Source organism: Pleurodeles waltl, chromosome 4_2, assembly GCF_031143425.1.
Source record: "Pleurodeles waltl isolate 20211129_DDA chromosome 4_2, aPleWal1.hap1.20221129, whole genome shotgun sequence".
NCBI classification, from domain to species: Eukaryota; Metazoa; Chordata; class Amphibia; order Caudata; family Salamandridae; genus Pleurodeles; species Pleurodeles waltl.
This window is the reverse complement of record NC_090443.1, coordinates 541,640,532-541,666,719: the sequence shown is the minus strand read 5'-3', so window position 1 is coordinate 541,666,719 and position 26,188 is coordinate 541,640,532.

The window sequence follows — 26,188 nt, the reverse complement described above, 5'->3', positions numbered from 1 at the left end:
CTCTTTCAATACCATAACTACAGTATGTCTGTCTGGTGCCCCCCTTGTGGTCGGTAATAAAAAAGTGCCCTAAGGCTGTTCCCCTAAGTTCCCTCTGTTGCCCCTATACTTTTGGGGTACACCCCCTCTCCCCGGAAAAGGGGGGGGGGCAAAAAAAAATGATGGGTAGCGCACCCAAAGCCAAACCACATCATTCTGTGCCTTCTAGCACCCTCTTTTGTAATGCACCCCAACACCCCTTTTTTACACTGCTCCCCAAAATTTGTCCCCCCCACTCTGTATTTGGGGAGGGGGAGGGAGCGGTCATAAAATGTTGGGGGTCTACTATCGTAGTGCCCCTCCTATCAGGTCACCCCCCCTCTGTTTGCTGAAGGGGGAGGGGTACTCTTTCCTTGTTGGGCTCACTCCCCTATGCTCCGCCCCCTGACCTATTGCCCCAGACTCTGCCTACTTCTCCCTTTCCTCTGTGGCCCCACCCCTCTCTACACATGCCCCTCCCCTTGGTCCCTCCTAGGCTGTATGCCACCACCCTAGGCTCCTCCCCCCAACTATGCCCCCCCTTCTTTCTGCTTTCCTTTCTTACTCCACCCATTCACACTCCCCCTCTGTGGCTCCTCCCCCAGGCTGTATGCCACCACCTGTCCCTAGGCTCCTCCCCGAACTATGCCCCCCCCTCTCTCTGCTTTCCTTTTTTACTCCGCCCATTCACACTCCCCCTCTGTGGCTCCTCCCCTCTACTCCCACTCGGCCTGGGCCTGAACCTCACTCTCTCTGCCCAGACACTCCAACCACTCTGTTCTCCACCATTCAGGCTTCTCTCCTTACACACCAACCACTCTTACATCCACCAATCACCAGACAGGCACACCTCCACACATTTTACTTACCGACTTACCTCTGCATCACCGCCATCAGTCATCTGGTGCCGAACCCGGGATTTGAACCCTGGTCGCCTGGGTGGAAGGCAGGAACTTACCCACTGGACCACACGGGCTTCCATGTTTGTATTATTTCCAATAGTCCCTATATCATGGCTATGGTGTGTCATGTAGACTAGGGGGCCTGTATGTAGCTTATAGATGCTCCTGAATCCCTGATTACCAGCAAGGAGCAATAGCTCAGTGGTAATGTCATCTGCCTCTGATGCTGAAAGCTCCCCTGGCCGAGGGTTCAAATCCCGCCATGGGTGGAAAAAAAAATGTTTTTCTTTTTTTTTCCATTAACTAATATTTCGATTTTATAAAAACCAGGAGCAATTTCAGACACTCTTTTTTGCACCAGTGCCTGAAAATTATAAATATTTTCTCTCCTGACTCCCATGCAGCCCCCTTTTTCATTAGTAGGTGAAATATGGGTAAAGCATTATCTTCAGTTATCAATCTATTGATTTCTTGTCTTTGAATTTGGCATTTCGTAGGGCGAATGTGGCCTAGGGGCTATAACTGAGCAGAAATAAGCCTCCCACAAATAGTAAAATAGGTTGAGTGGTGGGGATTTTTCATTTTGGTGTGAACAGAGCTGTGTAATCAGGGGGATAGTGCCTGTGCTGCTGGCTAGGCATATTGGCCTAGTGTTAGCTCTCACTCACGAAATGATGGGCAAAGTTTGGAGCTGGTCAAACTCCCTTTATTAGGTGCAATCAGAAGACAGACATGTTGAAGTTTTCAAGAGTCAGAAAAGGGTAAAGTCCGGCGTGTGCTTCATTGGGCCTGCATCATGCCTGTTGCAGCAGCTGGCCTGGCCTGGCCCTGGGTCTTTAAACAACCCAGCACTCAGTCGTTAGCTAGCAAGCAAGGCCCCCGAACGCCCACGAACGCCCATGTTCTGTTTAGAGGAAGACTGCAGACAATTTGGCACCCTGCTAAATGAGGGTGCTTTCCCATGAGCGACCTTCGAGTAGGAAAAGCTTTAGCCTAAGACAAGTTGTCAAGCTTAAAATTCTGCTGAAAGCCATATGTTGGAGGCCATATCATGATGGAAGCCTGTGAATGTCTCAGGCCAAAGTAAGCATGGGAGGACATTATTTGCATAGGACAGCCCCCTTCAAAATCACATCATCATGCTGCAGTTGCCATGTAGTGTTACTAGAGGGCAGCAGTATGACCATAATAGAAGAGAGAAGTGTTAAATCTGTTTGCTGACGTACCGCTTGTCTTTCTTGGTCTTTGCTGGGCCTGTGGAGCGGGGGACTACAATAAGCGAGTGAATGAGTAATGAGGAAAGATTATCCTGCATTTGTGGGGAAGGGAGAGCACTTGGAGGGAAAACGGCAAGATGACAGAGTTAAAGCATAGATGTTTGCTGAGTGATTGGGTGAGTGTGTCATCTGTCTCTTTGAAAGGACACGTGAGAGAAGAACAGGAGCCCATGGCCTTCAGATGAGAGAAGAAGCATAGAAGAGCATTTTCCACAAAATAAAAACCTTTACTTCATCTCAAAGCTTCCAACTTTGCAGGTTGTAAGATTTGCCTTGTTGCTGCATAAATAGGCAGAACTAGTGAGGCTCTTCCCAGAATATAAGTAGCATACTCTTTGGGAGTATCCTTAGGCCAGGCATGTCAGGCACATAATTGGGGATATGAGGCCAAGAAAAACGTTAGGAAGCTTGCTCTAATCATCTGCAGGATAGAAGGACAATGGAGAGAAACTAGAGAGGGAACCAGGCTGCACAAAAAAAAGGGGCAGGGTGGCACATTACACCCTAGCAGGAATATCTGATCCCCATACCTCTACCCCTGGGACACCATTTGTGACTTCTCAATACCCCCATCTCATTGCCACTCAAGTGTTCCGTCCTAGTATCTGAATGACCATAAACACCCTTCCTTTCGGCCCTCCTTTTGTAATTCTCCCAGTAACCCAGGTGCTTTGCCACTGTCCAGCCTCCAGTGACCAGTTGGATGCACATTGCTCGGCACCCTATCCACTTACCACTCCGTGCAGCCCCTCTCCGCACACTCAAACTACCCTTCTTTAAATTCGATATACACGATCTGCCTCACTATAAGCTGTGACCTTCCCTCTGTGGATTATATACCCAATCCAAGGAGGACAAGTCACTTGTCGAGCACCCCAAACTCTCTGCAGACGCTGCCAATTCAGGGACTACTGCCTAGTTTGCATGCCATGATTATTCTCTATGCCACATCCAACCAATTGCCACATGCGCCGTCTCCCTGACTCATTCATCTACTTCCCCAAACCACCCGCCTTATTCACCAAATTTGAATGCTCTCAGCTGTCATAGCGGGCATCTCTGCTTCCTGTTCACCCACTTTTCCCCTTCTTTCTTAGTTGCCCACCTGTGCTCAGATGGCCATTCCTCCAAGTGCCACTTGAAGCTCGCCTTCCTTCTGGTTCTCTACCTTATAAAGCCCCTTTCAGTACTACCATCACAGCAATTGTCATTTTGTGGCTGCTCCTTTGTGGTGAGTAAATGAAGAAGAGGGTATCGCACAAGAAAGTACCCACACAATGGGGGGGACACTTGTCAACATTCCCCTTCCCTTCAGTGTCTTAAGCATCTGTTTTCAATACAACTACCCCAAGAGACCTCATAACAGATCCTGCGAGGGTGGGGGGTGGGGGTAATAAAAACTTGGGGTGCCTTGTCCCCCCTCACCGTGTCTTACCACGTGCTCCTTGCTGTCACCTCTTTCAATACCATAACTACAGTATGTCTGTCTGGTGCCCCCCTTGTGGTCGGTAATAAAAAAGTGCCCTAAGGCTGTTCCCCTAAGTTCCCTCTGTTGCCCCTATACTTTTGGGGTACACCCCCTCTCCCCGGAAAAGGGGGGGGGGCAAAAAAAAATGATGGGTAGCGCACCCAAAGCCAAACCACATCATTCTGTGCCTTCTAGCACCCTCTTTTGTAATGCACCCCAACACCCCTTTTTTACACTGCTCCCCAAAATTTGTCCCCCCCACTCTGTATTTGGGGAGGGGGAGGGAGCGGTCATAAAATGTTGGGGGTCTACTATCGTAGTGCCCCTCCTATCAGGTCACCCCCCCTCTGTTTGCTGAAGGGGGAGGGGTACTCTTTCCTTGTTGGGCTCACTCCCCTATGCTCCGCCCCCTGACCTATTGCCCCAGACTCTGCCTACTTCTCCCTTTCCTCTGTGGCCCCACCCCTCTCTACACATGCCCCTCCCCTTGGTCCCTCCTAGGCTGTATGCCACCACCCTAGGCTCCTCCCCCCAACTATGCCCCCCCTTCTTTCTGCTTTCCTTTCTTACTCCACCCATTCACACTCCCCCTCTGTGGCTCCTCCCCCAGGCTGTATGCCACCACCTGTCCCTAGGCTCCTCCCCGAACTATGCCCCCCCCCTCTCTCTGCTTTCCTTTTTTACTCCACCCATTCACACTCCCCCTCTGTGGCTCCTCCCCTCTACTCTACTCTACTCCCACTTGGCCTGGGCCTGAACCTCACTCTCTCTGCCCAGACACTCCAACCACTCTGTTCTCCACCATTCAGGCTTCTCTCCTTACACACCAACCACTCTTACATCCACCAATCACCAGACAGGCACACCTCCACACATTTTACTTACCGACTTACCTCTGCATCACCGCCATCAGTCATCTGGTGCCGAACCCGGGATTTGAACCCTGGTCGCCTGGGTGGAAGGCAGGAACTTACCCACTGGACCACACGGGCTTCCATGTTTGTATTATTTCCAATAGTCCCTATATCATGGCTATGGTGTGTCATGTAGACTAGGGGGCCTGTATGTAGCTTATAGATGCTCCTGAATCCCTGATTACCAGCAAGGAGCAATAGCTCAGTGGTAATGTCATCTGCCTCTGATGCTGAAAGCTCCCCTGGCCGAGGGTTCAAATCCCGCCATGGGTGGAAAAAAAAATGTTTTTCTTTTTTTTTCCATTAACTAATATTTCGATTTTATAAAAACCAGGAGCAATTTCAGACACTCTTTTTTGCACCAGTGCCTGAAAATTATAAATATTTTCTCTCCTGACTCCCATGCAGCCCCCTTTTTCATTAGTAGGTGAAATATGGGTAAAGCATTATCTTCAGTTATCAATCTATTGATTTCTTGTCTTTGAATTTGGCATTTCGTAGGGCGAATGTGGCCTAGGGGCTATAACTGAGCAGAAATAAGCCTCCCACAAATAGTAAAATAGGTTGAGTGGTGGGGATTTTTCATTTTGGTGTGAACAGAGCTGTGTAATCAGGGGGATAGTGCCTGTGCTGCTGGCTAGGCATATTGGCCTAGTGTTAGCTCTCACTCACGAAATGATGGGCAAAGTTTGGAGCTGGTCAAACTCCCTTTATTAGGTGCAATCAGAAGACAGACATGTTGAAGTTTTCAAGAGTCAGAAAAGGGTAAAGTCCGGCGTGTGCTTCATTGGGCCTGCATCATGCCTGTTGCAGCAGCTGGCCTGGCCTGGCCCTGGGTCTTTAAACAACCCAGCACTCAGTCGTTAGCTAGCAAGCAAGGCCCCCGAACGCCCACGAACGCCCATGTTCTGTTTAGAGGAAGACTGCAGACAATTTGGCACCCTGCTAAATGAGGGTGCTTTCCCATGAGCGACCTTCGAGTAGGAAAAGCTTTAGCCTAAGACAAGTTGTCAAGCTTAAAATTCTGCTGAAAGCCATATGTTGGAGGCCATATCATGATGGAAGCCTGTGAATGTCTCAGGCCAAAGTAAGCATGGGAGGACATTATTTGCATAGGACAGCCCCCTTCAAAATCACATCATCATGCTGCAGTTGCCATGTAGTGTTACTAGAGGGCAGCAGTATGACCATAATAGAAGAGAGAAGTGTTAAATCTGTTTGCTGACGTACCGCTTGTCTTTCTTGGTCTTTGCTGGGCCTGTGGAGCGGGGGACTACAATAAGCGAGTGAATGAGTAATGAGGAAAGATTATCCTGCATTTGTGGGGAAGGGAGAGCACTTGGAGGGAAAACGGCAAGATGACAGAGTTAAAGCATAGATGTTTGCTGAGTGATTGGGTGAGTGTGTCATCTGTCTCTTTGAAAGGACACGTGAGAGAAGAACAGGAGCCCATGGCCTTCAGATGAGAGAAGAAGCATAGAAGAGCATTTTCCACAAAATAAAAACCTTTACTTCATCTCAAAGCTTCCAACTTTGCAGGTTGTAAGATTTGCCTTGTTGCTGCATAAATAGGCAGAACTAGTGAGGCTCTTCCCAGAATATAAGTAGCATACTCTTTGGGAGTATCCTTAGGCCAGGCATGTCAGGCACATAATTGGGGATATGAGGCCAAGAAAAACGTTAGGAAGCTTGCTCTAATCATCTGCAGGATAGAAGGACAATGGAGAGAAACTAGAGAGGGAACCAGGCTGCACAAAAAAAAGGGGCAGGGTGGCACATTACACCCTAGCAGGAATATCTGATCCCCATACCTCTACCCCTGGGACACCATTTGTGACTTCTCAATACCCCCATCTCATTGCCACTCAAGTGTTCCGTCCTAGTATCTGAATGACCATAAACACCCTTCCTTTCGGCCCTCCTTTTGTAATTCTCCCAGTAACCCAGGTGCTTTGCCACTGTCCAGCCTCCAGTGACCAGTTGGATGCACATTGCTCGGCACCCTATCCACTTACCACTCCGTGCAGCCCCTCTCCGCACACTCAAACTACCCTTCTTTAAATTCGATATACACGATCTGCCTCACTATAAGCTGTGACCTTCCCTCTGTGGATTATATACCCAATCCAAGGAGGACAAGTCACTTGTCGAGCACCCCAAACTCTCTGCAGACGCTGCCAATTCAGGGACTACTGCCTAGTTTGCATGCCATGATTATTCTCTATGCCACATCCAACCAATTGCCACATGCGCCGTCTCCCTGACTCATTCATCTACTTCCCCAAACCACCCGCCTTATTCACCAAATTTGAATGCTCTCAGCTGTCATAGCGGGCATCTCTGCTTCCTGTTCACCCACTTTTCCCCTTCTTTCTTAGTTGCCCACCTGTGCTCAGATGGCCATTCCTCCAAGTGCCACTTGAAGCTCGCCTTCCTTCTGGTTCTCTACCTTATAAAGCCCCTTTCAGTACTACCATCACAGCAATTGTCATTTTGTGGCTGCTCCTTTGTGGTGAGTAAATGAAGAAGAGGGTATCGCACAAGAAAGTACCCACACAATGGGGGGGACACTTGTCAACATTCCCCTTCCCTTCAGTGTCTTAAGCATCTGTTTTCAATACAACTACCCCAAGAGACCTCATAACAGATCCTGCGAGGGTGGGGGGTGGGGGTAATAAAAACTTGGGGTGCCTTGTCCCCCCCTCACCGTGTCTTACCACGTGCTCCTTGCTGTCACCCTCTTTCAATACCATAACTACAGTATGTCTGTCTGGTGCCCCCCTTGTGGTCGGTAATAAAAAAGTGCCCTAAGGCTGTTCCCCTAAGTTCCCTCTGTTGCCCCTATACTTTTGGGGTACACCCCCTCTCCCCGGAAAAGGGGGGGGGGCAAAAAAAAATGATGGGTAGCGCACCCAAAGCCTAACCACATCATTCTGTGCCTTCTAGCACCCTCTTTTGTAATGCACCCCAACACCCCTTTTTTACACTGCTCCCCAAAATTTTGTCCCCCCCACTCTGTATTTGGGGAGGGGGAGGGAGCGGTCATAAAATGTTGGGGGGTCTACTATCGTAGTGCCCCTCCTATCAGGTCACCCCCCCTCTGTTTGCTGAAGGGGGAGGGGTACTCTTTCCTTGTTGGGCTCACTCCCCTATGCTCCGCCCCCTGACCTATTGCCCCAGACTCTGCTACTTCTCCCTTTCCTCTGTGGCCCCACCCCTCTCTACACATGCCCCTCCCCTTGGTCCCTCCTAGGCTGTATGCCACCACCCTAGGCTCCTCCCCCCAACTATGCCCCCCCCTTCTTTCTGCTTTCCTTTCTTACTCCACCCATTCACACTCCCCCTCTGTGGCTCCTCCCCCAGGCTGTATGCCACCACCTGTCCCTAGGCTCCTCCCCGAACTATGCCCCCCCCTCTCTCTGCTTTCCTTTTTTACTCCGCCCATTCACACTCCCCCTCTGTGGTTCCTCCCCCTCTACTCCCACTCGGCCTGGGCCTGAACCTCACTCTCTCTGCCCAGACACTCCAACCACTCTGTTCTCCACCATTCAGGCTTCTCTCCTTACACACCAACCACTCTTACATCCACCAATCACCAGACAGGCACACCTCCACACATTTTACTTACCGACTTACCTCTGCATCACCCGCCATCAGTCATCTGGTGCCGAACCCGGGATTTGAACCCTGGTCGCCTGGGTGGAAGGCAGGAACTTACCCACTGGACCACACGGGCTTCCATGTTTGTATTATTTCCAATAGTCCCTATATCATGGCTATGGTGTGTCATGTAGACTAGGGGGCCTGTATGTAGCTTATAGATGCTCCTGAATCCCTGATTACCAGCAAGGAGCAATAGCTCAGTGGTAATGTCATCTGCCTCTGATGCTGAAAGCTCCCCTGGCCGAGGGTTCAAATCCCGCCATGGGTGGAAAAAAAAATGTTTTTCTTTTTTTTTCCATTAACTAATATTTCGATTTTATAAAAACCAGGAGCAATTTCAGACACTCTTTTTTGCACCAGTGCCTGAAAATTATAAATATTTTCTCTCCTGACTCCCATGCAGCCCCCTTTTTCATTAGTAGGTGAAATAATGGTGTAAAGCATTATCTTCAGTTATCAATCTATTGATTTCTTGTCTTTGAATTTGGCATTTCGTAGGGCGAATGTGGCCTAGGGGCTATAACTGAGCAGAAATAAGCCTCCCACAAATAGTAAAATAGGTTGAGTGGTGGGGATTTTTCATTTTGGTGTGAACAGAGCTGTGTAATCAGGGGGATAGTGCCTGTGCTGCTGGCTAGGCATATTGGCCTAGTGTTAGCTCTCACTCACGAAATGATGGGCAAAGTTTGGAGCTGGTCAAACTCCCTTTATTAGGTGCAATCAGAAGACAGACATGTTGAAGTTTTCAAGAGTCAGAAAAGGGTAAAGTCCGGCGTGTGCTTCATTGGGCCTGCATCATGCCTGTTGCAGCAGCTGGCCTGGCCTGGCCCTGGGTCTTTAAACAACCCAGCACTCAGTCGTTAGCTAGCAAGCAAGGCCCCCGAACGCCCACGAACGCCCATGTTCTGTTTAGAGGAAGACTGCAGACAATTTGGCACCCTGCTAAATGAGGGTGCTTTCCCATGAGCGACCTTCGAGTAGGAAAAGCTTTAGCCTAAGACAAGTTGTCAAGCTTAAAATTCTGCTGAAAGCCATATGTTGGAGGCCATATCATGATGGAAGCCTGTGAATGTCTCAGGCCAAAGTAAGCATGGGAGGACATTATTTGCATAGGACAGCCCCCTTCAAAATCACATCATCATGCTGCAGTTGCCATGTAGTGTTACTAGAGGGCAGCAGTATGACCATAATAGAAGAGAGAAGTGTTAAATCTGTTTGCTGACGTACCGCTTGTCTTTCTTGGTCTTTGCTGGGCCTGTGGAGCGGGGGACTACAATAAGCGAGTGAATGAGTAATGAGGAAAGATTATCCTGCATTTGTGGGGAAGGGAGAGCACTTGGAGGGAAAACGGCAAGATGACAGAGTTAAAGCATAGATGTTTGCTGAGTGATTGGGTGAGTGTGTCATCTGTCTCTTTGAAAGGACACGTGAGAGAAGAACAGGAGCCCATGGCCTTCAGATGAGAGAAGAAGCATAGAAGAGCATTTTCCACAAAATAAAAACCTTTACTTCATCTCAAAGCTTCCAACTTTGCAGGTTGTAAGATTTGCCTTGTTGCTGCATAAATAGGCAGAACTAGTGAGGCTCTTCCCAGAATATAAGTAGCATACTCTTTGGGAGTATCCTTAGGCCAGGCATGTCAGGCACATAATTGGGGATATGAGGCCAAGAAAAACGTTAGGAAGCTTGCTCTAATCATCTGCAGGATAGAAGGACAATGGAGAGAAACTAGAGAGGGAACCAGGCTGCACAAAAAAAAGGGGCAGGGTGGCACATTACACCCTAGCAGGAATATCTGATCCCCATACCTCTACCCCTGGGACACCATTTGTGACTTCTCAATACCCCCATCTCATTGCCACTCAAGTGTTCCGTCCTAGTATCTGAATGACCATAAACACCCTTCCTTTCGGCCCTCCTTTTGTAATTCTCCCAGTAACCCAGGTGCTTTGCCACTGTCCAGCCTCCAGTGACCAGTTGGATGCACATTGCTCGGCACCCTATCCACTTACCACTCCGTGCAGCCCCTCTCCGCACACTCAAACTACCCTTCTTTAAATTCGATATACACGATCTGCCTCACTATAAGCTGTGACCTTCCCTCTGTGGATTATATACCCAATCCAAGGAGGACAAGTCACTTGTCGAGCACCCCAAACTCTCTGCAGACGCTGCCAATTCAGGGACTACTGCCTAGTTTGCATGCCATGATTATTCTCTATGCCACATCCAACCAATTGCCACATGCGCCGTCTCCCTGACTCATTCATCTACTTCCCCAAACCACCCGCCTTATTCACCAAATTTGAATGCTCTCAGCTGTCATAGCGGGCATCTCTGCTTCCTGTTCACCCACTTTTCCCCTTCTTTCTTAGTTGCCCACCTGTGCTCAGATGGCCATTCCTCCAAGTGCCACTTGAAGCTCGCCTTCCTTCTGGTTCTCTACCTTATAAAGCCCCTTTCAGTACTACCATCACAGCAATTGTCATTTTGTGGCTGCTCCTTTGTGGTGAGTAAATGAAGAAGAGGGTATCGCACAAGAAAGTACCCACACAATGGGGGGGACACTTGTCAACATTCCCCTTCCCTTCAGTGTCTTAAGCATCTGTTTTCAATACAACTACCCCAAGAGACCTCATAACAGATCCTGCGAGGGTGGGGGGTGGGGGTAATAAAAACTTGGGGTGCCTTGTCCCCCCTCACCGTGTCTTACCACGTGCTCCTTGCTGTCACCTCTTTCAATACCATAACTACAGTATGTCTGTCTGGTGCCCCCCTTGTGGTCGGTAATAAAAAAGTGCCCTAAGGCTGTTCCCCTAAGTTCCCTCTGTTGCCCCTATACTTTTGGGGTACACCCCCTCTCCCCGGAAAAGGGGGGGGGGGCAAAAAAAAATGATGGGTAGCGCACCCAAAGCCAAACCACATCATTCTGTGCCTTCTAGCACCCTCTTTTGTAATGCACCCCAACACCCCTTTTTTACACTGCTCCCCAAAATTTGTCCCCCCCACTCTGTATTTGGGGAGGGGGAGGGAGCGGTCATAAAATGTTGGGGGTCTACTATCGTAGTGCCCCTCCTATCAGGTCACCCCCCCTCTGTTTGCTGAAGGGGGAGGGGTACTCTTTCCTTGTTGGGCTCACTCCCCTATGCTCCGCCCCCTGACCTATTGCCCCAGACTCTGCCTACTTCTCCCTTTCCTCTGTGGCCCCACCCCTCTCTACACATGCCCCTCCCCTTGGTCCCTCCTAGGCTGTATGCCACCACCCTAGGCTCCTCCCCCCAACTATGCCCCCCCTTCTTTCTGCTTTCCTTTCTTACTCCACCCATTCACACTCCCCCTCTGTGGCTCCTCCCCCAGGCTGTATGCCACCACCTGTCCCTAGGCTCCTCCCCGAACTATGCCCCCCCCTCTCTCTGCTTTCCTTTTTTACTCCGCCCATTCACACTCCCCCTCTGTGGCTCCTCCCCTCTACTCCCACTCGGCCTGGGCCTGAACCTCACTCTCTCTGCCCAGACACTCCAACCACTCTGTTCTCCACCATTCAGGCTTCTCTCCTTACACACCAACCACTCTTACATCCACCAATCACCAGACAGGCACACCTCCACACATTTTACTTACCGACTTACCTCTGCATCATCGCCATCAGTCATCTGGTGCCGAACCCGGGATTTGAACCCTGGTCTCCTGGGTGGAAGGCAGGAACTTACCCACTGGACCACACGGGCTTCCATGTTTGTATTATTTCCAATAGTCCCTATATCATGGCTATGGTGTGTCATGTAGACTAGGGGGCCTGTATGTAGCTTATAGATGCTCCTGAATCCCTGATTACCAGCAAGGAGCAATAGCTCAGTGGTAATGTCATCTGCCTCTGATGCTGAAAGCTCCCCTGGCCGAGGGTTCAAATCCCGCCATGGGTGGAAAAAAAAATGTTTTTCTTTTTTTTTCCATTAACTAATATTTCGATTTTATAAAAACCAGGAGCAATTTCAGACACTCTTTTTTGCACCAGTGCCTGAAAATTATAAATATTTTCTCTCCTGACTCCCATGCAGCCCCCTTTTTCATTAGTAGGTGAAATATGGGTAAAGCATTATCTTCAGTTATCAATCTATTGATTTCTTGTCTTTGAATTTGGCATTTCGTAGGGCGAATGTGGCCTAGGGGCTATAACTGAGCAGAAATAAGCCTCCCACAAATAGTAAAATAGGTTGAGTGGTGGGGATTTTTCATTTTGGTGTGAACAGAGCTGTGTAATCAGGGGGATAGTGCCTGTGCTGCTGGCTAGGCATATTGGCCTAGTGTTAGCTCTCACTCACGAAATGATGGGCAAAGTTTGGAGCTGGTCAAACTCCCTTTATTAGGTGCAATCAGAAGACAGACATGTTGAAGTTTTCAAGAGTCAGAAAAGGGTAAAGTCCGGCGTGTGCTTCATTGGGCCTGCATCATGCCTGTTGCAGCAGCTGGCCTGGCCTGGCCCTGGGTCTTTAAACAACCCAGCACTCAGTCGTTAGCTAGCAAGCAAGGCCCCCGAACGCCCACGAACGCCCATGTTCTGTTTAGAGGAAGACTGCAGACAATTTGGCACCCTGCTAAATGAGGGTGCTTTCCCATGAGCGACCTTCGAGTAGGAAAAGCTTTAGCCTAAGACAAGTTGTCAAGCTTAAAATTCTGCTGAAAGCCATATGTTGGAGGCCATATCATGATGGAAGCCTGTGAATGTCTCAGGCCAAAGTAAGCATGGGAGGACATTATTTGCATAGGACAGCCCCCTTCAAAATCACATCATCATGCTGCAGTTGCCATGTAGTGTTACTAGAGGGCAGCAGTATGACCATAATAGAAGAGAGAAGTGTTAAATCTGTTTGCTGACGTACCGCTTGTCTTTCTTGGTCTTTGCTGGGCCTGTGGAGCGGGGGACTACAATAAGCGAGTGAATGAGTAATGAGGAAAGATTATCCTGCATTTGTGGGGAAGGGAGAGCACTTGGAGGGAAAACGGCAAGATGACAGAGTTAAAGCATAGATGTTTGCTGAGTGATTGGGTGAGTGTGTCATCTGTCTCTTTGAAAGGACACGTGAGAGAAGAACAGGAGCCCATGGCCTTCAGATGAGAGAAGAAGCATAGAAGAGCATTTTCCACAAAATAAAAACCTTTACTTCATCTCAAAGCTTCCAACTTTGCAGGTTGTAAGATTTGCCTTGTTGCTGCATAAATAGGCAGAACTAGTGAGGCTCTTCCCAGAATATAAGTAGCATACTCTTTGGGAGTATCCTTAGGCCAGGCATGTCAGGCACATAATTGGGGATATGAGGCCAAGAAAAACGTTAGGAAGCTTGCTCTAATCATCTGCAGGATAGAAGGACAATGGAGAGAAACTAGAGAGGGAACCAGGCTGCACAAAAAAAAGGGGCAGGGTGGCACATTACACCCTAGCAGGAATATCTGATCCCCATACCTCTACCCCTGGGACACCATTTGTGACTTCTCAATACCCCCATCTCATTGCCACTCAAGTGTTCCGTCCTAGTATCTGAATGACCATAAACACCCTTCCTTTCGGCCCTCCTTTTGTAATTCTCCCAGTAACCCAGGTGCTTTGCCACTGTCCAGCCTCCAGTGACCAGTTGGATGCACATTGCTCGGCACCCTATCCACTTACCACTCCGTGCAGCCCCTCTCCGCACACTCAAACTACCCTTCTTTAAATTCGATATACACGATCTGCCTCACTATAAGCTGTGACCTTCCCTCTGTGGATTATATACCCAATCCAAGGAGGACAAGTCACTTGTCGAGCACCCCAAACTCTCTGCAGACGCTGCCAATTCAGGGACTACTGCCTAGTTTGCATGCCATGATTATTCTCTATGCCACATCCAACCAATTGCCACATGCGCCGTCTCCCTGACTCATTCATCTACTTCCCCAAACCACCCGCCTTATTCACCAAATTTGAATGCTCTCAGCTGTCATAGCGGGCATCTCTGCTTCCTGTTCACCCACTTTTCCCCTTCTTTCTTAGTTGCCCACCTGTGCTCAGATGGCCATTCCTCCAAGTGCCACTTGAAGCTCGCCTTCCTTCTGGTTCTCTACCTTATAAAGCCCCTTTCAGTACTACCATCACAGCAATTGTCATTTTGTGGCTGCTCCTTTGTGGTGAGTAAATGAAGAAGAGGGCATCGCACAAGAAAGTACCCACACAATGGGGGGGACACTTGTCAACATTCCCCTTCCCTTCAGTGTCTTAAGCATCTGTTTTCAATACAACTACCCCAAGAGACCTCATAACAGATCCTGCGAGGGTGGGGGGTGGGGGTAATAAAAACTTGGGGTGCCTTGTCCCCCCTCACCGTGTCTTACCACGTGCTCCTTGCTGTCACCTCTTTCAATACCATAACTACAGTATGTCTGTCTGGTGCCCCCCTTGTGGTCGGTAATAAAAAAGTGCCCTAAGGCTGTTCCCCTAAGTTCCCTCTGTTGCCCCTATACTTTTGGGGTACACCCCCTCTCCCCGGAAAGGGGGGGGGGGCAAAAAAAAATGATGGGTAGCGCACCCAAAGCCAAACCACATCATTCTGTGCCTTCTAGCACCCTCTTTTGTAATGCACCCCAACACCCCTTTTTTACTCTGCTCCCCAAAATTTGTCCCCCCCACTCTGTATTTGGGGAGGGGGAGGGAGCGGTCATAAAATGTTGGGGGTCTACTATCGTAGTGCCCCTCCTATCAGGTCACCCCCCCTCTGTTTGCTGAAGGGGGAGGGGTACTCTTTCCTTGTTGGGCTCACTCCCCTATGCTCCGCCCCCTGACCTATTGCCCCAGACTCTGCCTACTTCTCCCTTTTCTCTGTGGCCCCACCCCTCTCTACACATGCCCCTCCCCTTGGTCCCTCCTAGGCTGTATGCCACCACCCTAGGCTCCTCCCCCCAACTATGCCCCCCCTTCTTTCTGCTTTCCTTTCTTACTCCACCCATTCACACTCCCCCTCTGTGGCTCCTCCCCCAGGCTGTATGCCACCACCTGTCCCTAGGCTCCTCCCCGAACTATGCCCCCCCCTCTCTCTGCTTTCCTTTTTTACTCCGCCCATTCACACTCCCCCTCTGTGGCTCCTCCCCTCTACTCTACTCTACTCCCACTCGGCCTGGGCCTGAACCTCACTCTCTCTGCCCAGACACTCCAACCACTCTGTTCTCCACCATTCAGGCTTCTCTCCTTACACACCAACCACTCTTACATCCACCAATCACCAGACAGGCACACCTCCACACATTTTACTTACCGACTTACCTCTGCATCACCGCCATCAGTCATCTGGTGCCGAACCCGGGATTTGAACCCTGGTCGCCTGGGTGGAAGGCAGGAACTTACCCACTGGACCACACGGGCTTCCATGTTTGTGTTATTTCCAATAGTCCCTATATCATGGCTATGGTGTGTCATGTAGACTAGGGGGCCTGTATGTAGCTTATAGATGCTCCTGAATCCCTGATTACCAGCAAGGAGCAATAGCTCAGTGGTAATGTCATCTGCCTCTGATGCTGAAAGCTCCCCTGGCCGAGGGTTCAAATCCCGCCATGGGTGGAAAAAAAAATGTTTTTCTTTTTTTTTCCATTAACTAATATTTCGATTTTATAAAAACCAGGAGCAATTTCAGACACTCTTTTTTGCACCAGTGCCTGAAAATTATAAATATTTTCTCTCCTGACTCCCATGCAGCCCCCTTTTTCATTAGTAGGTGAAATATGGGTAAAGCATTATCTTCAGTTATCAATCTATTGATTTCTTGTCTTTGAATTTGGCATTTCGTAGGGCGAATGTGGCCTAGGGGCTATAACTGAGCAGAAATAAGCCTCCCACAAATAGTAAAATAGGTTGAGTGGTGGGGATTTTTCATTTTGGTGTGAACAGAGCTGTGTAATCAGGGGGATAGTGCCTGTGCTGCTGGCTAGGCATATTGGCCTAGTGTTAGCTCTCACTCACGAAATGATGGGCAAAGTTTGGAGCTGGTCAAACTCCCTTTATTAGGTGCAATCAGAAGACAGACATGTTGAAGTTTTCAAGAGTCAGAAAAGGGTAAAGTCCGGCGTGTGCTTCATTGGGCCTGCATCATGCCTGTTGCAGCAGCTGGCCTGGCCTGGCCCTGGGTCTTTAAACAACCCAGCACTCAGTCGTTAGCTAGCAAGCAAGGCCCCCGAACGCCCACGAACGCCCATGTTCTGTTTAGAGGAAGACTGCAGACAATTTGGCACCCTGCTAAATGAGGGTGCTTTCCCATGAGCGACCTTCGAGTAGGAAAAGCTTTAGCCTAAGACAAGTTGTCAAGCTTAAAATTCTGCTGAAAGCCATATGTTGGAGGCCATATCATGATGGAAGCCTGTGAATGTCTCAGGCCAAAGTAAGCATGGGAGGACATTATTTGCATAGGACAGCCCCCTTCAAAATCACATCATCATGCTGCAGTTGCCATGTAGTGTTACTAGAGGGCAGCAGTATGACCATAATAGAAGAGAGAAGTGTTAAATCTGTTTGCTGACGTACCGCTTGTCTTTCTTGGTCTTTGCTGGGCCTGTGGAGCGGGGGACTACAATAAGCGAGTGAATGAGTAATGAGGAAAGATTATCCTGCATTTGTGGGGAAGGGAGAGCACTTGGAGGGAAAACGGCAAGATGACAGAGTTAAAGCATAGATGTTTGCTGAGTGATTGGGTGAGTGTGTCATCTGTCTCTTTGAAAGGACACGTGAGAGAAGAACAGGAGCCCATGGCCTTCAGATGAGAGAAGAAGCATAGAAGAGCATTTTCCACAAAATAAAAACCTTTACTTCATCTCAAAGCTTCCAACTTTGCAGGTTGTAAGATTTGCCTTGTTGCTGCATAAATAGGCAGAACTAGTGAGGCTCTTCCCAGAATATAAGTAGCATACTCTTTGGGAGTATCCTTAGGCCAGGCATGTCAGGCACATAATTGGGGATATGAGGCCAAGAAAAACGTTAGGAAGCTTGCTCTAATCATCTGCAGGATAGAAGGACAATGGAGAGAAACTAGAGAGGGAACCAGGCTGCACAAAAAAAAGGGGCAGGGTGGCACATTACACCCTAGCAGGAATATCTGATCCCCATACCTCTACCCCTGGGACACCATTTGTGACTTCTCAATACCCCCATCTCATTGCCACTCAAGTGTTCCGTCCTAGTATCTGAATGACCATAAACACCCTTCCTTTCGGCCCTCCTTTTGTAATTCTCCCAGTAACCCAGGTGCTTTGCCACTGTCCAGCCTCCAGTGACCAGTTGGATGCACATTGCTCGGCACCCTATCCACTTACCACTCCGTGCAGCCCCTCTCCGCACACTCAAACTACCCTTCTTTAAATTCGATATACACGATCTGCCTCACTATAAGCTGTGACCTTCCCTCTGTGGATTATATACCCAATCCAAGGAGGACAAGTCACTTGTCGAGCACCCCAAACTCTCTGCAGACGCTGCCAATTCAGGGACTACTGCCTAGTTTGCATGCCATGATTATTCTCTATGCCACATCCAACCAATTGCCACATGCGCCGTCTCCCTGACTCATTCATCTACTTCCCCAAACCACCCGCCTTATTCACCAAATTTGAATGCTCTCAGCTGTCATAGCGGGCATCTCTGCTTCCTGTTCACCCACTTTTCCCCTTCTTTCTTAGTTGCCCACCTGTGCTCAGATGGCCATTCCTCCAAGTGCCACTTGAAGCTCGCCTTCCTTCTGGTTCTCTACCTTATAAAGCCCCTTTCAGTACTACCATCACAGCAATTGTCATTTTGTGGCTGCTCCTTTGTGGTGAGTAAATGAAGAAGAGGGTATCGCACAAGAAAGTACCCACACAATGGGGGGGACACTTGTCAACATTCCCCTTCCCTTCAGTGTCTTAAGCATCTGTTTTCAATACAACTACCCCAAGAGACCTCATAACAGATCCTGCGAGGGTGGGGGGTGGGGGTAATAAAAACTTGGGGTGCCTTGTCCCCCCTCACCGTGTCTTACCACGTGCTCCTTGCTGTCACCTCTTTCAATACCATAACTACAGTATGTCTGTCTGGTGCCCCCCTTGTGGTCGGTAATAAAAAAGTGCCCTAAGGCTGTTCCCCTAAGTTCCCTCTGTTGCCCCTATACTTTTGGGGTACACCCCCTCTCCCCGGAAAAGGGGGGGGGGCAAAAAAAAATGATGGGTAGCGCACCCAAAGCCAAACCACATCATTCTGTGCCTTCTAGCACCCTCTTTTGTAATGCACCCCAACACCCCTTTTTTACACTGCTCCCCAAAATTTGTCCCCCCCACTCTGTATTTGGGGAGGGGGAGGGAGCGGTCATAAAATGTTGGGGGTCTACTATCGTAGTGCCCCTCCTATCAGGTCACCCCCCCTCTGTTTGCTGAAGGGGGAGGGGTACTCTTTCCTTGTTGGGCTCACTCCCCTATGCTCCGCCCCCTGACCTATTGCCCCAGACTCTGCCTACTTCTCCCTTTCCTCTGTGGCCCCACCCCTCTCTACACATGCCCCTCCCCTTGGTCCCTCCTAGGCTGTATGCCACCACCCTAGGCTCCTCCCCCCAACTATGCCCCCCCTTCTTTCTGCTTTCCTTTCTTACTCCACCCATTCACACTCCCCCTCTGTGGCTCCTCCCCCAGGCTGTATGCCACCACCTGTCCCTAGGCTCCTCCCCGAACTATGCCCCCCCCTCTCTCTGCTTTCCTTTTTTACTCCGCCCATTCACACTCCCCCTCTGTGGCTCCTCCCCTCTACTCCCACTCGGCCTGGGCCTGAACCTCACTCTCTCTGCCCAGACACTCCAACCACTCTGTTCTCCACCATTCAGGCTTCTCTCCTTACACACCAACCACTCTTACATCCACCAATCACCAGACAGGCACACCTCCACACATTTTACTTACCGACTTACCTCTGCATCACCGCCATCAGTCATCTGGTGCCGAACCCGGGATTTGAACCCTGGTCGCCTGGGTGGAAGGCAGGAACTTACCCACTGGACCACACGGGCTTCCATGTTTGTATTATTTCCAATAGTCCCTATATCATGGCTATGGTGTGTCATGTAGACTAGGGGGCCTGTATGTAGCTTATAGATGCTCCTGAATCCCTGATTACCAGCAAGGAGCAATAGCTCAGTGGTAATGTCATCTGCCTCTGATGCTGAAAGCTCCCCTGGCCGAGGGTTCAAATCCCGCCATGGGTGGAAAAAAAAATGTTTTTCTTTTTTTTTCCATTAACTAATATTTCGATTTTATAAAAACCAGGAGCAATTTCAGACACTCTTTTTTGCACCAGTGCCTGAAAATTATAAATATTTTCTCTCCTGACTCCCATGCAGCCCCCTTTTTCATTAGTAGGTGAAATATGGGTAAAGCATTATCTTCAGTTATCAATCTATTGATTTCTTGTCTTTGAATTTGGCATTTCGTAGGGCGAATGTGGCCTAGGGGCTATAACTGAGCAGAAATAAGCCTCCCACAAATAGTAAAATAGGTTGAGTGGTGGGGATTTTTCATTTTGGTGTGAACAGAGCTGTGTAATCAGGGGGATAGTGCCTGTGCTGCTGGCTAGGCATATTGGCCTAGTGTTAGCTCTCACTCACGAAATGATGGGCAAAGTTTGGAGCTGGTCAAACTCCCTTTATTAGGTGCAATCAGAAGACAGACATGTTGAAGTTTTCAAGAGTCAGAAAAGGGTAAAGTCCGGCGTGTGCTTCATTGGGCCTGCATCATGCCTGTTGCAGCAGCTGGCCTGGCCTGGCCCTGGGTCTTTAAACAACCCAGCACTCAGTCGTTAGCTAGCAAGCAAGGCCCCCGAACGCCCACGAACGCCCATGTTCTGTTTAGAGGAAGACTGCAGACAATTTGGCACCCTGCTAAATGAGGGTGCTTTCCCATGAGCGACCTTCGAGTAGGAAAAGCTTTAGCCTAAGACAAGTTGTCAAGCTTAAAATTCTGCTGAAAGCCATATGTTGGAGGCCATATCATGATGGAAGCCTGTGAATGTCTCAGGCCAAAGTAAGCATGGGAGGACATTATTTGCATAGGACAGCCCCCTTCAAAATCACATCATCATGCTGCAGTTGCCATGTAGTGTTACTAGAGGGCAGCAGTATGACCATAATAGAAGAGAGAAGTGTTAAATCTGTTTGCTGACGTACCGCTTGTCTTTCTTGGTCTTTGCTGGGCCTGTGGAGCGGGGGACTACAATAAGCGAGTGAATGAGTAATGAGGAAAGATTATCCTGCATTTGTGGGGAAGGGAGAGCACTTGGAGGGAAAACGGCAAGATGACAGAGTTAAAGCATAGATGTTTGCTGAGTGATTGGGTGAGTGTGTCATCTGTCTCTTTGAAAGGACACGTGAGAGAAGAACAGGAGCCCATGGCCTTCAGATGAGAGAAGAAGCATAGAAGAGCATTTTCCACAAAATAAAAACCTTTACTTCATCTCAAAGCTTCCAACTTTGCAGGTTGTAAGATTTGCCTTGTTGCTGCATAAATAGGCAGAACTAGTGAGGCTCTTCCCAGAATATAAGTAGCATACTCTTTGGGAGTATCCTTAGGCCAGGCATGTCAGGCACATAATTGGGGATATGAGGCCAAGAAAAACGTTAGGAAGCTTGCTCTAATCATCTGCAGGATAGAAGGACAATGGAGAGAAACTAGAGAGGGAACCAGGCTGCACAAAAAAAAGGGGCAGGGTGGCACATTACACCCTAGCAGGAATATCTGATCCCCATACCTCTACCCCTGGGACACCATTTGTGACTTCTCAATACCCCCATCTCATTGCCACTCAAGTGTTCCGTCCTAGTATCTGAATGACCATAAACACCCTTCCTTTCGGCCCTCCTTTTGTAATTCTCCCAGTAACCCAGGTGCTTTGCCACTGTCCAGCCTCCAGTGACCAGTTGGATGCACATTGCTCGGCACCCTATCCACTTACCACTCCGTGCAGCCCCTCTCCGCACACTCAAACTACCCTTCTTTAAATTCGATATACACGATCTGCCTCACTATAAGCTGTGACCTTCCCTCTGTGGATTATATACCCAATCCAAGGAGGACAAGTCACTTGTCGAGCACCCCAAACTCTCTGCAGACGCTGCCAATTCAGGGACTACTGCCTAGTTTGCATGCCATGATTATTCTCTATGCCACATCCAACCAATTGCCACATGCGCCGTCTCCCTGACTCATTCATCTACTTCCCCAAACCACCCGCCTTATTCACCAAATTTGAATGCTCTCAGCTGTCATAGCGGGCATCTCTGCTTCCTGTTCACCCACTTTTCCCCTTCTTTCTTAGTTGCCCACCTGTGCTCAGATGGCCATTCCTCCAAGTGCCACTTGAAGCTCGCCTTCCTTCTGGTTCTCTACCTTATAAAGCCCCTTTCAGTACTACCATCACAGCAATTGTCATTTTGTGGCTGCTCCTTTGTGGTGAGTAAATGAAGAAGAGGGCATCGCACAAGAAAGTACCCACACAATGGGGGGGACACTTGTCAACATTCCCCTTCCCTTCAGTGTCTTAAGCATCTGTTTTCAATACAACTACCCCAAGAGACCTCATAACAGATCCTGCGAGGGTGGGGGGTGGGGGTAATAAAAACTTGGGGTGCCTTGTCCCCCCTCACCGTGTCTTACCACGTGCTCCTTGCTGTCACCTCTTTCAATACCATAACTACAGTATGTCTGTCTGGTGCCCCCCTTGTGGTCGGTAATAAAAAAGTGCCCTAAGGCTGTTCCCCTAAGTTCCCTCTGTTGCCCCTATACTTTTGGGGTACACCCCCTCTCCCCGGAAAGGGGGGGGGGGCAAAAAAAAATGATGGGTAGCGCACCCAAAGCCAAACCACATCATTCTGTGCCTTCTAGCACCCTCTTTTGTAATGCACCCCAACACCCCTTTTTTACTCTGCTCCCCAAAATTTGTCCCCCCCACTCTGTATTTGGGGAGGGGGAGGGAGCGGTCATAAAATGTTGGGGGTCTACTATCGTAGTGCCCCTCCTATCAGGTCACCCCCCCTCTGTTTGCTGAAGGGGGAGGGGTACTCTTTCCTTGTTGGGCTCACTCCCCTATGCTCCGCCCCCTGACCTATTGCCCCAGACTCTGCCTACTTCTCCCTTTTCTCTGTGGCCCCACCCCTCTCTACACATGCCCCTCCCCTTGGTCCCTCCTAGGCTGTATGCCACCACCCTAGGCTCCTCCCCCCAACTATGCCCCCCCTTCTTTCTGCTTTCCTTTCTTACTCCACCCATTCACACTCCCCCTCTGTGGCTCCTCCCCCAGGCTGTATGCCACCACCTGTCCCTAGGCTCCTCCCCGAACTATGCCCCCCCCCTCTCTCTGCTTTCCTTTTTTACTCCGCCCATTCACACTCCCCCTCTGTGGCTCCTCCCCTCTACTCTACTCTACTCCCACTCGGCCTGGGCCTGAACCTCACTCTCTCTGCCCAGACACTCCAACCACTCTGTTCTCCACCATTCAGGCTTCTCTCCTTACACACCAACCACTCTTACATCCACCAATCACCAGACAGGCACACCTCCACACATTTTACTTACCGACTTACCTCTGCATCACCGCCATCAGTCATCTGGTGCCGAACCCGGGATTTGAACCCTGGTCGCCTGGGTGGAAGGCAGGAACTTACCCACTGGACCACACGGGCTTCCATGTTTGTGTTATTTCCAATAGTCCCTATATCATGGCTATGGTGTGTCATGTAGACTAGGGGGCCTGTATGTAGCTTATAGATGCTCCTGAATCCCTGATTACCAGCAAGGAGCAATAGCTCAGTGGTAATGTCATCTGCCTCTGATGCTGAAAGCTCCCCTGGCCGAGGGTTCAAATCCCGCCATGGGTGGAAAAAAAAATGTTTTTCTTTTTTTTTCCATTAACTAATATTTCGATTTTATAAAAACCAGGAGCAATTTCAGACACTCTTTTTTGCACCAGTGCCTGAAAATTATAAATATTTTCTCTCCTGACTCCCATGCAGCCCCCTTTTTCATTAGTAGGTGAAATATGGGTAAAGCATTATCTTCAGTTATCAATCTATTGATTTCTTGTCTTTGAATTTGGCATTTCGTAGGGCGAATGTGGCCTAGGGGCTATAACTGAGCAGAAATAAGCCTCCCACAAATAGTAAAATAGGTTGAGTGGTGGGGATTTTTCATTTTGGTGTGAACAGAGCTGTGTAATCAGGGGGATAGTGCCTGTGCTGCTGGCTAGGCATATTGGCCTAGTGTTAGCTCTCACTCACGAAATGATGGGCAAAGTTTGGAGCTGGTCAAACTCCCTTTATTAGGTGCAATCAGAAGACAGACATGTTGAAGTTTTCAAGAGTCAGAAAAGGGTAAAGTCCGGCGTGTGCTTCATTGGGCCTGCATCATGCCTGTTGCAGCAGCTGGCCTGGCCTGGCCCTGGGTCTTTAAACAACCCAGCACTCAGTCGTTAGCTAGCAAGCAAGGCCCCCGAACGCCCACGAACGCCCATGTTCTGTTTAGAGGAAGACTGCAGACAATTTGGCACCCTGCTAAATGAGGGTGCTTTCCCATGAGCGACCTTCGAGTAGGAAAAGCTTTAGCCTAAGACAAGTTGTCAAGCTTAAAATTCTGCTGAAAGCCATATGTTGGAGGCCATATCATGATGGAAGCCTGTGAATGTCTCAGGCCAAAGTAAGCATGGGAGGACATTATTTGCATAGGACAGCCCCCTTCAAAATCACATCATCATGCTGCAGTTGCCATGTAGTGTTACTAGAGGGCAGCAGTATGACCATAATAGAAGAGAGAAGTGTTAAATCTGTTTGCTGACGTACCGCTTGTCTTTCTTGGTCTTTGCTGGGCCTGTGGAGCGGGGGACTACAATAAGCGAGTGAATGAGTAATGAGGAAAGATTATCCTGCATTTGTGGGGAAGGGAGAGCACTTGGAGGGAAAACGGCAAGATGACAGAGTTAAAGCATAGATGTTTGCTGAGTGATTGGGTGAGTGTGTCATCTGTCTCTTTGAAAGGACACGTGAGAGAAGAACAGGAGCCCATGGCCTTCAGATGAGAGAAGAAGCATAGAAGAGCATTTTCCACAAAATAAAAACCTTTACTTCATCTCAAAGCTTCCAACTTTGCAGGTTGTAAGATTTGCCTTGTTGCTGCATAAATAGGCAGAACTAGTGAGGCTCTTCCCAGAATATAAGTAGCATACTCTTTGGGAGTATCCTTAGGCCAGGCATGTCAGGCACATAATTGGGGATATGAGGCCAAGAAAAACGTTAGGAAGCTTGCTCTAATCATCTGCAGGATAGAAGGACAATGGAGAGAAACTAGAGAGGGAACCAGGCTGCACAAAAAAAAGGGGCAGGGTGGCACATTACACCCTAGCAGGAATATCTGATCCCCATACCTCTACCCCTGGGACACCATTTGTGACTTCTCAATACCCCCATCTCATTGCCACTCAAGTGTTCCGTCCTAGTATCTGAATGACCATAAACACCCTTCCTTTCGGCCCTCCTTTTGTAATTCTCCCAGTAACCCAGGTGCTTTGCCACTGTCCAGCCTCCAGTGACCAGTTGGATGCACATTGCTCGGCACCCTATCCACTTACCACTCCGTGCAGCCCCTCTCCGCACACTCAAACTACCCTTCTTTAAATTCGATATACACGATCTGCCTCACTATAAGCTGTGACCTTCCCTCTGTGGATTATATACCCAATCCAAGGAGGACAAGTCACTTGTCGAGCACCCCAAACTCTCTGCAGACGCTGCCAATTCAGGGACTACTGCCTAGTTTGCATGCCATGATTATTCTCTATGCCACATCCAACCAATTGCCACATGCGCCGTCTCCCTGACTCATTCATCTACTTCCCCAAACCACCCGCCTTATTCACCAAATTTGAATGCTCTCAGCTGTCATAGCGGGCATCTCTGCTTCCTGTTCACCCACTTTTCCCCTTCTTTCTTAGTTGCCCACCTGTGCTCAGATGGCCATTCCTCCAAGTGCCACTTGAAGCTCGCCTTCCTTCTGGTTCTCTACCTTATAAAGCCCCTTTCAGTACTACCATCACAGCAATTGTCATTTTGTGGCTGCTCCTTTGTGGTGAGTAAATGAAGAAGAGGGTATCGCACAAGAAAGTACCCACACAATGGGGGGGACACTTGTCAACATTCCCCTTCCCTTCAGTGTCTTAAGCATCTGTTTTCAATACAACTACCCCAAGAGACCTCATAACAGATCCTGCGAGGGTGGGGGGTGGGGGTAATAAAAACTTGGGGTGCCTTGTCCCCCCTCACCGTGTCTTACCACGTGCTCCTTGCTGTCACCTCTTTCAATACCATAACTACAGTATGTCTGTCTGGTGCCCCCCTTGTGGTCGGTAATAAAAAAGTGCCCTAAGGCTGTTCCCCTAAGTTCCCTCTGTTGCCCCTATACTTTTGGGGTACACCCCCTCTCCCCGGAAAAGGGGGGGGGGGCAAAAAAAAATGATGGGTAGCGCACCCAAAGCCAAACCACATCATTCTGTGCCTTCTAGCACCCTCTTTTGTAATGCACCCCAACACCCCTTTTTTACACTGCTCCCCAAAATTTGTCCCCCCCACTCTGTATTTGGGGAGGGGGAGGGAGCGGTCATAAAATGTTGGGGGTCTACTATCGTAGTGCCCCTCCTATCAGGTCACCCCCCCTCTGTTTGCTGAAGGGGGAGGGGTACTCTTTCCTTGTTGGGCTCACTCCCCTATGCTCCGCCCCCTGACCTATTGCCCCAGACTCTGCCTACTTCTCCCTTTCCTCTGTGGCCCCACCCCTCTCTACACATGCCCCTCCCCTTGGTCCCTCCTAGGCTGTATGCCACCACCCTAGGCTCCTCCCCCCAACTATGCCCCCCCTTCTTTCTGCTTTCCTTTCTTA